The sequence below is a fragment of the Xyrauchen texanus genome, chromosome 6, assembly GCF_025860055.1.
Source record: "Xyrauchen texanus isolate HMW12.3.18 chromosome 6, RBS_HiC_50CHRs, whole genome shotgun sequence".
Taxonomy (NCBI): domain Eukaryota; kingdom Metazoa; phylum Chordata; class Actinopteri; order Cypriniformes; family Catostomidae; genus Xyrauchen; species Xyrauchen texanus.
The window spans coordinates 46,745,121-46,757,435 of NC_068281.1; the positions used below are offsets into that span (position 1 = coordinate 46,745,121).

The 12,315-nt window shown below is 40.9% G+C and overlaps 1 protein-coding gene and 1 non-coding gene across 3 annotated transcripts in view; both read left to right on the forward strand.

The window, feature by feature from the left end:
* Positions 1 to 12,315, forward strand: part of LOC127644551 (gastrula zinc finger protein XlCGF57.1-like) — a 532,867-nt gene that overhangs the window by 367,923 nt on the left and 152,629 nt on the right. The window lies entirely within an intron of this gene.
* Positions 2,753 to 2,867, forward strand: LOC127645865 (U5 spliceosomal RNA). The gene has a single exon (XR_007970833.1). It is a non-coding gene; the product is annotated as a U5 spliceosomal RNA (small nuclear RNA).

The window sequence follows — 12,315 nt, forward strand, 5'->3', positions numbered from 1 at the left end:
GAGTTATCCCTGCCAGGGGATCTGTTACTCCCCCCTAGACACCCAGGAAGATTTGGCGTTGCTTGACAACAGTTTGAGGCAGGATAAAGCGCTCCAGCAACGATTTGTAAGTGTGCCGATTTCGTTTATAACGCCATAGGGTAATCTAAAAAGTAAAATTAAGATCGTACACTGCATATTCTACAGTCTGAATCCACAGCCTGTCACATTTTAAATTTATGAGAAGCTTCAGAGAAATGTAATTTGTAATTTTTTTTTGTATTTTCAGCTTTGGTTTTTGGCAATCAAATGTGGGAGGGACCTAAAGAAAACCGTGTGGCAAATGCTTCAGAGTATCTTCTCTAATCACCTTTCCATCAATACAACCTGGACTGGTGTAGGGGATAAAGCATGTTTTAGAGACATGTTCCTGAAGACCATTGTTCAAAGTAAGTTGGATAGTTGTTTTATATTTAAGTAGATGTGTATGACCTTATGCCATTCAAATGGAATGACAGATCTTTATTTTCTACAGGAGCCATCCGGAAGAACCCGGCAACCCAGGATGCCACTGAAGAGGCAATCCAGGTTAACGTTACGCGTTACCTGAAAGGAGCATCTGAACATGAAGGTGGAAAAGGCGCCAGCACAGCTGAGAGGGACCCACAGCCGACCCCTTAAACCTAGGCTGACTACTGACACCCCAGCATCACTGACAACTGGAACCCTTTCTTTATCCTGCAGTCAGTAACATCAAGACCCCTAAAAAAGCCTGCTAAAAGTGTCAGACTACACTCACCCAATCCACGCTGTTCACTGTGGAAATTGTTCTTTTTTTTTCTATCGTGACCCTGCTTTGAGGGCAGCTCCTTGGATGAATATGGGATGGTTTGTCCTTTTATACAGGCGCACGAGGAATCACTGAAGATATGCCAATTTGCACTGCCTCATTCTGGAGGTTGGGGAAAACCGGTGATTCTTAGCCCACTGCACCACGCAGTCCCCAATCTCTCCAGACATTCTGATTGGCTGTGTTCTCTACAGCCAGATTTTCTGCTGTTAATTATATTTATTCCCACTTGTTGTCATGTGTAAGTTGAATGTCAAAATGTATATTATACCTGTTATCCTGCACATTCCTTGATACCAAAGATCTCAATTGTTTCATATACAATTTCCTGCTTATTTCATTGTTACAGTGCTTAACTATTCTATTTTTAAATTTAGCTTGTAAATCCTAGATTATACATCTAATACTTGATATTTGCACATTATCTGGTATCAAATATTCTACTTACCGTGACTTTAGTATTGGCTTATTTCATTCCATCAGTGCTTAACGATTCTATTATAGTTTGTAAATCCTATTTCATACCTCTGATACTTGATATTGCACATTAACTAGTACCAAAAATTCTACTTTCATTCCATCACAGTGCTTAACTGTTATTCTATTGTTAAATATAGCTTGTAAATCCTTGTGCCACAGGTCAGCATTGCAGTTATAATGGTATATTCTACTCCAGAGCTTTACTCTAAATTATTACCACTTAAACTATTGTTAGAAATGACTTGTAAATATGATGTTATACTTCAATTTATTTGGTATCCTGCACTTTCTTTGGTACCAAATATCCTCATTGCTTATGTTTACTGGTAATTCTTTTCATTCCAGAACTGACCTCTTTATATTATTAACAATTATTGTGTGTGTGTGTGTGTGTGTGTGTGTGTGTGTGTGTGTGTGTGTGTGTGTGTGTGTGTGTGTGTGAGCGTGTATTTATCACATTGTGGGGACCAAATGTCCCCATAAGGATAGTAAAACCCGAAATTTTTGACCTTGTGGGGACATTTTGTCGGTCCCCATGAGGAAAACAGCTTATAAATCATACTAAATTATGTTTTTTGAAAATGTAAAAATGCAGAATGTTTTCTGTGAGGGTTAGGTTTAGGGGTAGGGTTAGGTTTAGGGGATAGAATATAAAGTTTGTACAGTATAAAAACCATTATGTCTATGGAAAGTCCCCATAAAACATGGAAACACAACGTGCGTGCGTGTGCGTGTGAGTGTGTGTATTTTTCTGTTATTTATATTTCAGTGATCTGACATCTTGTTTCAATGACAGTTACTGTACTTTGAAATGTGGAATTAAAACGCCAAATGGAAATCATTATTCTTGATAAACTGCATGCTATAAATATATATATATATATATATAAAAAATATATATATATATATATATATATATATATATATATATATATATATATATATATATATATACAATAAGCGGCGGCAGATCGCTCGAAAAAAGCGTTTGCCTCCGACGCTCCGCGGAAGGTCCGCCTTCGATATAACGGCGCGGAACGGCGGATGGCCAGCGGGCCAGCCGCGGAACGAAGGCGGTAGGAAGGCGGCTGCCGCTTTTAAAAAGCGGCTTCCGCCGGCGGTGCGCCGTCAAACGTGTTTGCGATATCGCCATTCTGCCGCTTCTACTGCCGCCGGAGCACTGCCAGCGGCCCGCCGACTTACTGCTATCTGGGGTGTTATGCTTTCCATTAGGGGCATTATTACTTGAACTCAGCTTCAGTGAGATTCCCTTTAGATTGGGATTGTTTTAATTTTTAGAGGGAAAAGGTATTACCTTAAATGCTCCCAATTGGAATGGTCCACTGAGAAAAAGCAATCCAGGAGGAGCCTGCACCAGAGGTTACCCTTGTTGATTATTATGGCACAGTAGTGTTAGGGTACTGGCCCAAAGGCTATAGGTCACAGCTCGAGTTTTTCTTCATTATGTATAAATCTTTCGCCTTTTACTAAAGATTTCCGTGGAGGGGCGCCTTTGTGAGTTTCCTGTATTTTTGGGAGCTCTGCTGCTAGCAGAGCTACACGAGTTTGGTAAAAGCAGCATACATTTAAACATGAGATTGCAAGGCAGAGTGCTCTATGGGATCTGCAAGCAAGTCATTGGAATAGAATGTGGAGTAACCTCATATTTGGGCCTTTATTTGATCTTGACAAAAGGGGATACTTGTTCTTCAGATAAAGCATGATTAATACTAATTTTGTTTTTGTTTGGAGTTGGGTAATGAATTTCCGCCTGTAAAATTTCAGTTGTTTAACACCTTAAAAGTGTTGGTAAGCAGCACGTATTTAAGGTCTGTCTAGCATTAAATGGAGTACTCTCTTCCACAAGATGGATAAGTCGGGATACAGACAGCAGGCATGCATTTTCAATGTGGGTATAAACTAGTATTTTGTTAACCAAGGAATGTTCTCTGCTTTTTTATATTTACGCAATTCTATAAAACATGGCCTAAACGTTGCTTCTGCTTGCTTTGGTGGTATAGTGGTGAGCACAGCTGCCTTCCAAGCAGCTGACCTGGGTTCAGTTACCGGCCAACGCATTGCATTTGGTTCAAGATGTTGTTATAATGAAATGGCTCATTTCTTCAGCAGCTTGAAAGTAGTGCCTTGTTTATATGATCCAAGATGTTTAGCAACCCAAAAAATGACACTACCCATCAGGGAAGACAATCCAGGTCTAACGCCTAACAGGCCAAGACACAGTCCACTAGACCAACGAGGATGTGCCGTTGACTCATGGCCCCTGATCCTATTGCCAATTTGTGCAAAAGCCTGCCTGTTTGCAAGAATACTATTGCTTACAATATGACAAACACTTCAAAGAAACAAGCACTTCTGCAAAGTGTTATGTATCCAGGGGACACATCTTTAATGGTGCTTGAAGGTGCTTGAACACAGCTAATTTAGAATATGCAAGCTTTTGTTCGGAAGCCTTAAAAGGTCTACCTCCCCATCTGGGAATCAAACACCAGTCTTCTGTGTGACAGGCAGTGAGATTGTCCACTAAACTAATGAGGACTGTCAAGTCAGTGCATCCACAGTCATAATAATATCTAGGATATTCTTTAATTTTGTAATCAATTTACAAAATTGAATCACACTTTTTAAAGATGCCCTTCCGTCTCTGATGGTCACAATCACTGCCTCACGAGTCTGGGCCAAAATCACATCTAGAAAGCTTTAATGGATGGATCATGTTCTCATTGCGAGAAGATGACCATGGTAACGTTGTGGTCGCGGCTTTCCTTTTTTTCGAGGGAAACCCACTTCTGCTGTCCCTCTGCCGGTTCTTCTATCTACGGGTACAAGGCCACCTTGATTGACGCTAAAGGCTATTCGAGGGCTTCAATGGGTACAGTTTTGGCAGGTAATCCCACACGGTCCGCCCCAATCCCTGGTACTCTTGCTTGCTCACATCCTGTTCTGGGATGAGACCTCGCCTCAGTGTCAGCCTAATATCTTTTTCGGAGCTCTCGAGCAGGATGAGATGTTGATCGCTGACTGACACTGTGGTCTCTAAAGTCCTCCTCAGCAATCACCTCACCACTTGTTCCCTTGACCCCATACCTGCTCACCTTCTCCAGGCCATCTCTGCATCCATCTTACCCGGACTCACACACATAATTAAAAAGTCTCTACTTACAGGCACTTTTCCCACTACATTTAAGCAGGCTCGAGTAATCCCACTGCTGAAATAACCCGCACTTAACCCCACACAGATAGAACACTATAGACCAGTCTCTCATCCCATTCATGGCAAAAACACTCGAAAGGGCAGTTTTCAATAAAATCTCTGCCTATCTCACAGAAAAAGCTGCTGGATGACAATCAGTCAGGCTTCAAAAGTGGACACACCACCGAGACTGCCCTGCTGTCTATCACTGAGTCGCTGAGACAGGCGAAAGCTGAATCCAGATCATCCTTTCTGATTCTGTTGGACCTTTCTGCAGCCTTTGACTTAGTCAACCATCAGATCCTGCTCTCCACCCTCTCTACTCTGGGCATCACAGGAACTGTGCTTGACTGGTTTAACTCCAATCTCTCAGGTAGGTCCTTCAAGGTAGTCTGAAGTGATGAGGTATCCAAGACACATCAGTTAATTACTGGGGTACCTCAGGGATCAGTGCTTGGGCCACTTCTCTCCTCTATATACACAACATCACTGGGACCCATCATTCAGTAACATGGTTTTTCTTACCACTGCTATGCTGATGACACACAGCTCTACTTGTCTTTCTAGCCCAACAACACCACAGTGACTTCTCGAATCGCTGCCTGCCTGGCAGACATCTCGGCCTGGATGAAGGAACACCACCTGCAACTCAACCCAGCCAAGACCGAACTCCTTGTCTTTCTGGCCAACCCTGTTGTTGAACACAACATCACCGTTCAGCTGGGTACAGCTACAGTATTGCCTTCCAAAACGGTCAGAAATCTAGGGGTAACCATCGATAAAAAGCTAAATTTCACAGACCTTATCTCAAAGACTGCAAGATCATGTAGATTTACACTCTACACTTTACACTTTCCTCTTTGAACATGCCACACAACTGCTTCTTCAGTTACTTGTCATAACTAGACTGGACTACTGTAACTCTCTCATTGCAGGCATCACTGCATGTGCAATTAGACCTCTGAAAATGCAGCAGCATGTCTGGTCTTTAATGAACCAAAGAGAGCACGTTACACCACTTTTTGTTTCTCTACACTGGCTGCCGGTAGATGCACATATTAATTTCAAGGCTCTGATCCTGGCATACAAAACAGTCTCTGCGTCTGCTCCAGCATACCTAAAATAATTTCTGCAGAACTACACACCCACCAGAAGCCTGTGGTTGGCTACGGAATGTCGCCTTGTTGTACCAACACAAAGAGGCACCAAAACGCTTTCCCGAATTTTCTATTTCATCATACCACGCTGGTGGAATGACCTTCCCAACTCTATGAGCACTTAACCAGTCACACAAAAACATACAATATATGTATATATATATATATATATATATATATATATATATATTCTTGTTGCACTTTAATCTGTTTTGATCAAACGTTGATTTTAGCCTTTAATGCATCCCTTTTGCCAAATCCTGAATTCCAACAAATATTAAAGTGCCAACTATATGATTTCCTTTTCTCCATATATGGCAACACCTCTGAACACACCAGGGCATGATCTGAGACTAAGATGTTTCCATTTGACCAATCAACAACAGATAAAATGAGGGACTCAGATATCAGAAAAAAATCTATTCTGGAATAAATCTTATGAACTGATGAAAAAAATGTATAGTCCCTACCAGATGGGTTCAAATGTCTCAAATATCTGTAAGACTAAGATTTTTACACATCTTTTGAAGCGTCAATGTTGCTCTAGGGGGCTTACACACTTTTGCTTCACTATGATCAAGGACTGTGTCCATCAGTGTCCATCAGTAGATTAAATTATCCTTCCAATATTATATCATGAGGGGAGCCAGCGCCTTGCAACATCCCTTCAAGATCTTTAAAAAAGCCCTGATCATTGACGTTAGGTGCATAAATATTTGCCAAAATCAACCTTTGCCCCTGAATTTCTGCTAAAACAATAATGACATAACGACATCCCTGATTCTTCGTCAAATTTCATCTCCGTGGCCACAATCGATCAACGGATTACAGAAAGATTCTCCATGTCCTCTAAGACCTTCATCAGCATCACCGACATGCTAGGCAGTGGATGCTGAATTTCTCCAGCCGCACTGTCCAAACAGAGTCCCCAGTATGCAGCCCTGTCAGGGGTATAAGCTTGAGCATGTAAGTGTCTTTTAATATCTCCCAGAGCCCGAGGATTTTGAATTCTTTGACATTGTCTTCATATAACTGTACTGAAATAGAGTGTATCGAATCTCATCGGTTTATGACACAAAAATTATTAAAAAGAAGCAAAGTGCGCAGAGCTTGCCATTCACACGTCCGACCCTCACATGGTGCAACGTAACCCCCATCATTTTTGGTTTTAAAGATACATGTATTATTAAAGTTCACACAGTACAAGAAAAACAATGTATCTAAATTGTTATAAATTTGCCTGGTTCAGTCATCTTCTCTTTGGTTTTTGTGCTGTCTCAAAGAAAAGATAAATATCTTTTGAATTTATTTTCATCATTGATGTATCTGTAAAATGACATGACTGTGTCAGCTGTCTTTTCAAAAAGAAAATACACAAAATGATTTATTGCCCTCAAGTTTTCCCTCATTGTTTTTTCACAATATTTTCTTCAAGAATCGTAATCCTTCAAGCTTCTCTCACTCACTCACTCACTCACTCACATGCACGCACACACACACACATGCGCGCACGTACACACACACGCGCGCGCGCACGTACACACACACACACAGAGCTGGGTTCTCTCTCTCCCTCTCCAGCCTTTTGTCTCACTGCCTTTCACTGTGAACATAGAAATCACAATTAACAGCAATTCATCTCAGGTGAAAATCCTTACCACTTCCTCTCTCCCCAGACTAACGGTCAGCCATGCCCTTGCCCCCACACAGCTCCCCCTCACTATAGACTATTATTCTATGGAATAGAGCTGCTTAAAAAATCAATTTTTATGTTCCAAGAAAAAATCGGTCTGATATAAGTTTTGAACAATTTAATGGTAATGAAATAAGTAAAAGTAAATTTTCCATATTTAGGTGTACGAATCTTTCATTTTATGAGCAGAAACCTGAAAAGACATACTCAAAATAAAACAGTCTCTTTTAAAAGAAGACTCTTAGGAGATGTTGTGCAAAATTTGGTAGAAGACACAAATCACAGGTCCAATGTGTTTGCATTCAAAGGCAAAGTGCAAATGTATGATCTTTGAGAAAATCAATATATGAACTTTCTCACAATTAGCAACTCTTCCTGAGGCACCACACCACACTGAGCGAAGATTGCAAATTCACACCTCATTGTTGCCCTTCCACATCTGTCCCATTCTCTCCTATCTCCTCCTCATCCATTCCCCTTCAGCTCAGAATCACCTCAAACTCATCTAAGATCTGTATGTAACAAAAGACCATATCTGATGTAAACAAATTATGTAACTTGTGTAACATGTTTGGTATCATTTAAAATGTCTCAGTGTGTCTGGTATAGTGTTCTTTTTCCCAGGTTTGTAAAACTTAATGACAACCAAATACTGAATAATTCTGGAGGTCTATTCCCCTCCTTGAAGGTTTAACACCAGGAAGTCAAGAACCCATTCACCCCCAAATTCTCATTGTTCAAAGGATAATACCATTTGGTATACAATGTGTATTCTGTCTGGATATTTAAGGAAGGCTGGCCCAGAGCTCAGGGTTCTCTGTAGTCAGATGATCCCACACCTCAATGTGTGTAACTGTAGTAATAGGAATCTGCATTCAGATTTCCCATGCTTTGCAATTACATGTAGTTTTCTCAACTGCCAGGTATGTTCTTTGACTTGTTTCTATAACTTATGTTTTAAATCCTACCTGGCAAATAAATTGTTTCTTTTCGATTTATTTCTGTATTCCTCTGAAATCATTTATATCAATGCGGGGTCTTAAAAATAGGAAAAACCACTCTGGAGGAACCAAGCAGGAGAATACCATTTAAAGAATCATTTATATCATAACTGAAGTTTTAATGTAGGAGGAAGCCACTTAAAGACTATCAGTTTGAATCTCATTAGAAATTTATCAAAAGGTAAATGAACAGAAGAGGATTCAGAGTAATCAATAACTTAAAAGATTCAAATAAAAGAATGATCAATAATTAATTAGAGCCTTAATCTAAATTAGAGGTCAACTTCAAATTGGAGTCAGATTAATATAAAATTGGAGTCAGATAAAATTAATAAAGGGATGAATTTGTAAAGTGCAAATTAATAACAATAATTGCTTTACTTCAGTGCTCAGAAAAGACATAACAACGCAGAGACCTTCAAAGGGCAAATCTATCTATTTTTAGCAGTTTTCCCTGTCTTTTTACACATACAAATCACGTACTGTACATGACATATTTTAAATTAAAAATGGCACATTTTGCCAAAAGGTGAATAGTTTGCACACTTGGAAATGAATGTCTGATGATACAACATTTCAATCATAAAACAGTGGTCAAATATTGCATGTTTAATTTGATACATCTCACATGACACAAACACTCTTAACCTGAACTACTTGCTGATGCGTGGTGCTCCACGAGGGTCCCGCATAGCTCCTTAAATTTAAGTCCCGCCTTCATCGAGTCTCCGATGAGTCATCCATCTGCTCACCGAGGCAGAAAGCCACAGCATCCTCCTGTGGCTTCCAAATGCCATGGAGCTCTGCCTCAACCTGGGCCCAGCTTTCAGCCCCATCGTTGAGCTCCTCGCAGGAAGCGCACGCCCCTTACCCTGAAGCATTCCTGAGACGGACAACCCAGGGAACGAGACATTTTCTCCGGAGCTGGTAAGCAGATCACTCTGTCCCCAGTGGAGTGCCGGGAGGAGAATCCTTATTTGAAATTATTTCCTTTGCAGTACCCCCTTCAGGCTTCGGTACCAATATTCTCAATAAAAGAGCGATTTCCTTATTTCCTGGGTCATCTGGCCTGCAATTGCCATTCTCAAGGCAGCCTGGTGCCACACTCCAGCAGTTCCAGCACCCCGAACAGGGACCCCTTGCCTCCGGACCCATGACTGCTGCACCCCGGCTGGCCGGTTCTGACGAGTCTAGAGGATGCCTACACGTGACCTCCTCCTTAGTCAATAACCCGCCCCCTGACAAGTGCACGGAGCAAAGTAAGTGCTCTGAGTCTTCTCTCAGCACCAAAGCCTAGGAACACACTTTTGCCTCCCGACATCACACTACCTGCTCCTCCCTGCTTCGAAGCCTCACCAGGTTCGTCAAAAACGATCGTCCCTTTAGTGCCCCTCGCATGGAGCTTGGACACGTGGCTCTCACTTCCCAACCTGTCGCGCTGGCTGGCCAGGACCATCCGACTCGGCTACGCAATTCAGTTGGCCAGGCCCTGCCCCCTTTCGGTGGCGTCCGCTTTCCCTCGGTGCACGGCGAAGATGCCAACCCCCTATGTGCAGAGATCGCGACCCTTTTACTCAAAGAAGCGATGGAGCCTGTTCCTCCTGCCGATATGAAGAAGGGTTCTACAGCCCTATAATTCATCGTACCCAGGAAAGGCTGCGGCTTACAATCGATCTTGGACCTGCAAGTTTTCAACCGGGCCTTGCACAAACTCCTGTTCAAAATGCTCACGCAGAGACATATTCAAACTTGTGTCCGGCATCAAGATTGGTTCGCAGCGGTAGACCTGAAGGATTATGAGGTGTGATTTGTGCACTTTTTGGCGATCGCTAAGCAAACTGAGAGGTGAACTAACGTGTATACGCTCGTGAGCCGTCTGGCCAAAATCCCATAGTATTCAGGCGTCAGACGTAAGATTTGAGACGTCACACGTCACGGTCACGTGTTGGAGCTGCGCTCAAAGTCCGCGGCGGCGTGGCGGCGACGTAGCTGAAAAAGGATTGTATTTACTTTGCGTCTGAATAACGTACGCGTGGGTAAACGTGTGGATAAACGTCTGGATAACGTACATGTGGATCAACGTCTGGATAACGTACGTGTGGATAAATGTCTGGATAACGTACGTTTGGATCAACGTCTGGATAACGTACGTGTGGATCAACGTCTGGCTTTTAGCCTAATAGTTAGGCTGAATTCTATCATCTCACTATTGTACCTTTTAAATTTGGGATATGATCATAACACACACTGTTTTCATGTTTTTGAGGGTTTACAACACTATTATATATCTCAATTATATAGGCAGCAGGCTATATATTTATGTGTTTTAATATTGGTAACGTTAATCATGGGCGGCGCTAGGGCGGGCTAGCAGTGCTCAGCACCCCCAATAAAGACCAAAGCACCGCCAAATATTATTTCTGGATTCGATTAGCCTATATTCAGGCTGTGTTCTATGCAGCCCTGAAACAAATGGTGCAGGGAAAAAAGAAAACTTTCTATTTCGAGATATTGAGTCATTATTTCAACATAAGTTTCTGTTATTTCGACATAGTTATTTCGACGTAATAACGGGACAGTCTAATCTGCACTAAACCACTTTAAGCGTTCTTGTAATGATTTTCTATGGGCAGGGTTCGAATTGATTTATGACTCTTGGGGGGGTCCCCTAAAATGTATGTAATTATAAAATGATAAATTCTGAAGACTACCTTGCTATGTAGCCTGTAGGCAAAATATATATGGACCAATGTCAGGGTTTTTCCTGTCTCAAAATAAGGCAGAGGTGGCAAAATCCTAATACTCGAGGGGTCCAGGGGCATGCCTCCCCGGGAGAAAATTTTGTACATTTTAAAGATAAATTCATTAATCTGGTGCACTTTGTTGTCACTCGAATCTGTTGTTAAAAATAAATAATAATCCACCCGCCAACCACCCATATTTGATTTAGATATCTGCATCTGATCATCACATTACAATTATTCAATTAAGCATGATAATATGGTAACATATCACACTGAAGTAGGCCGATTTAAAATTAACATTTATTTAAATTAAAAGTTCGTCTTTTGGCAAAATTACATTTCCTTTATAGCCTAAACAGAGGCTTTACTCACTTTAAACTTAAATTGTCAATGTTTCATTTTTGAAAACACTCTTATCTGAATAATTTTTTGTATCTTTATAAAGGGCACTTTTCCCCTAATTTTATTGAATGTATGCTCTAAATTTAATTTCAAATTCTTACATTTTATTAAAAGGCTACGTTCAATTAAAATAATAAGACAGCCTAGCCTAGTGGCTGAGCCTGCTACCAATCAAATTACATACCGGTAAGTTAAATTGAAAAATTATAACTGTATTAAATGAGATTATGAGATTGTTTTAAATATTTTTTTGAACATACAAATAAGGAATGTTGAAAAGAATGATACTTTGAAACTAAACCGCCAGCAGAAGGCGGCAGGCGGCCTCTTAAAGAGCGAGTCATTGAGCCATTCATTTAAACTATTCGTTCAAACGGCTGATTTATTCAGAATGAGGCGGTTTAATGATGGGTGATTGAATCTTTGACTCGAACGATTAGTTCAAAATGCTGAATTACTCAGTAATGAATCATGGGTGAATGTTGCTCTGAGATGCGCTGTTCTGTTGTTTGGAACTATTTTCGCTGCTGTAACGGAACAAAAACAGTCATTGCGTCTAAAAATGTAACTTAATTTTAACTATTTTAACTATTTGTTTATTGAACTGTTATGAAATCAATATTTCGGTTTCAATTGTGATGGCATTCAGGAAAACAGCACTCTGGTCGTGTGTAGCCTATATATCGTTTCTTAACTATAAATTAATATGTTATAAATAACTGCCCGAGCCCCAACAGCGCAACTTTGTACAGTCCTTATTTAGCGGGAGCACCACAACAACAACAACTCACTCTGCTA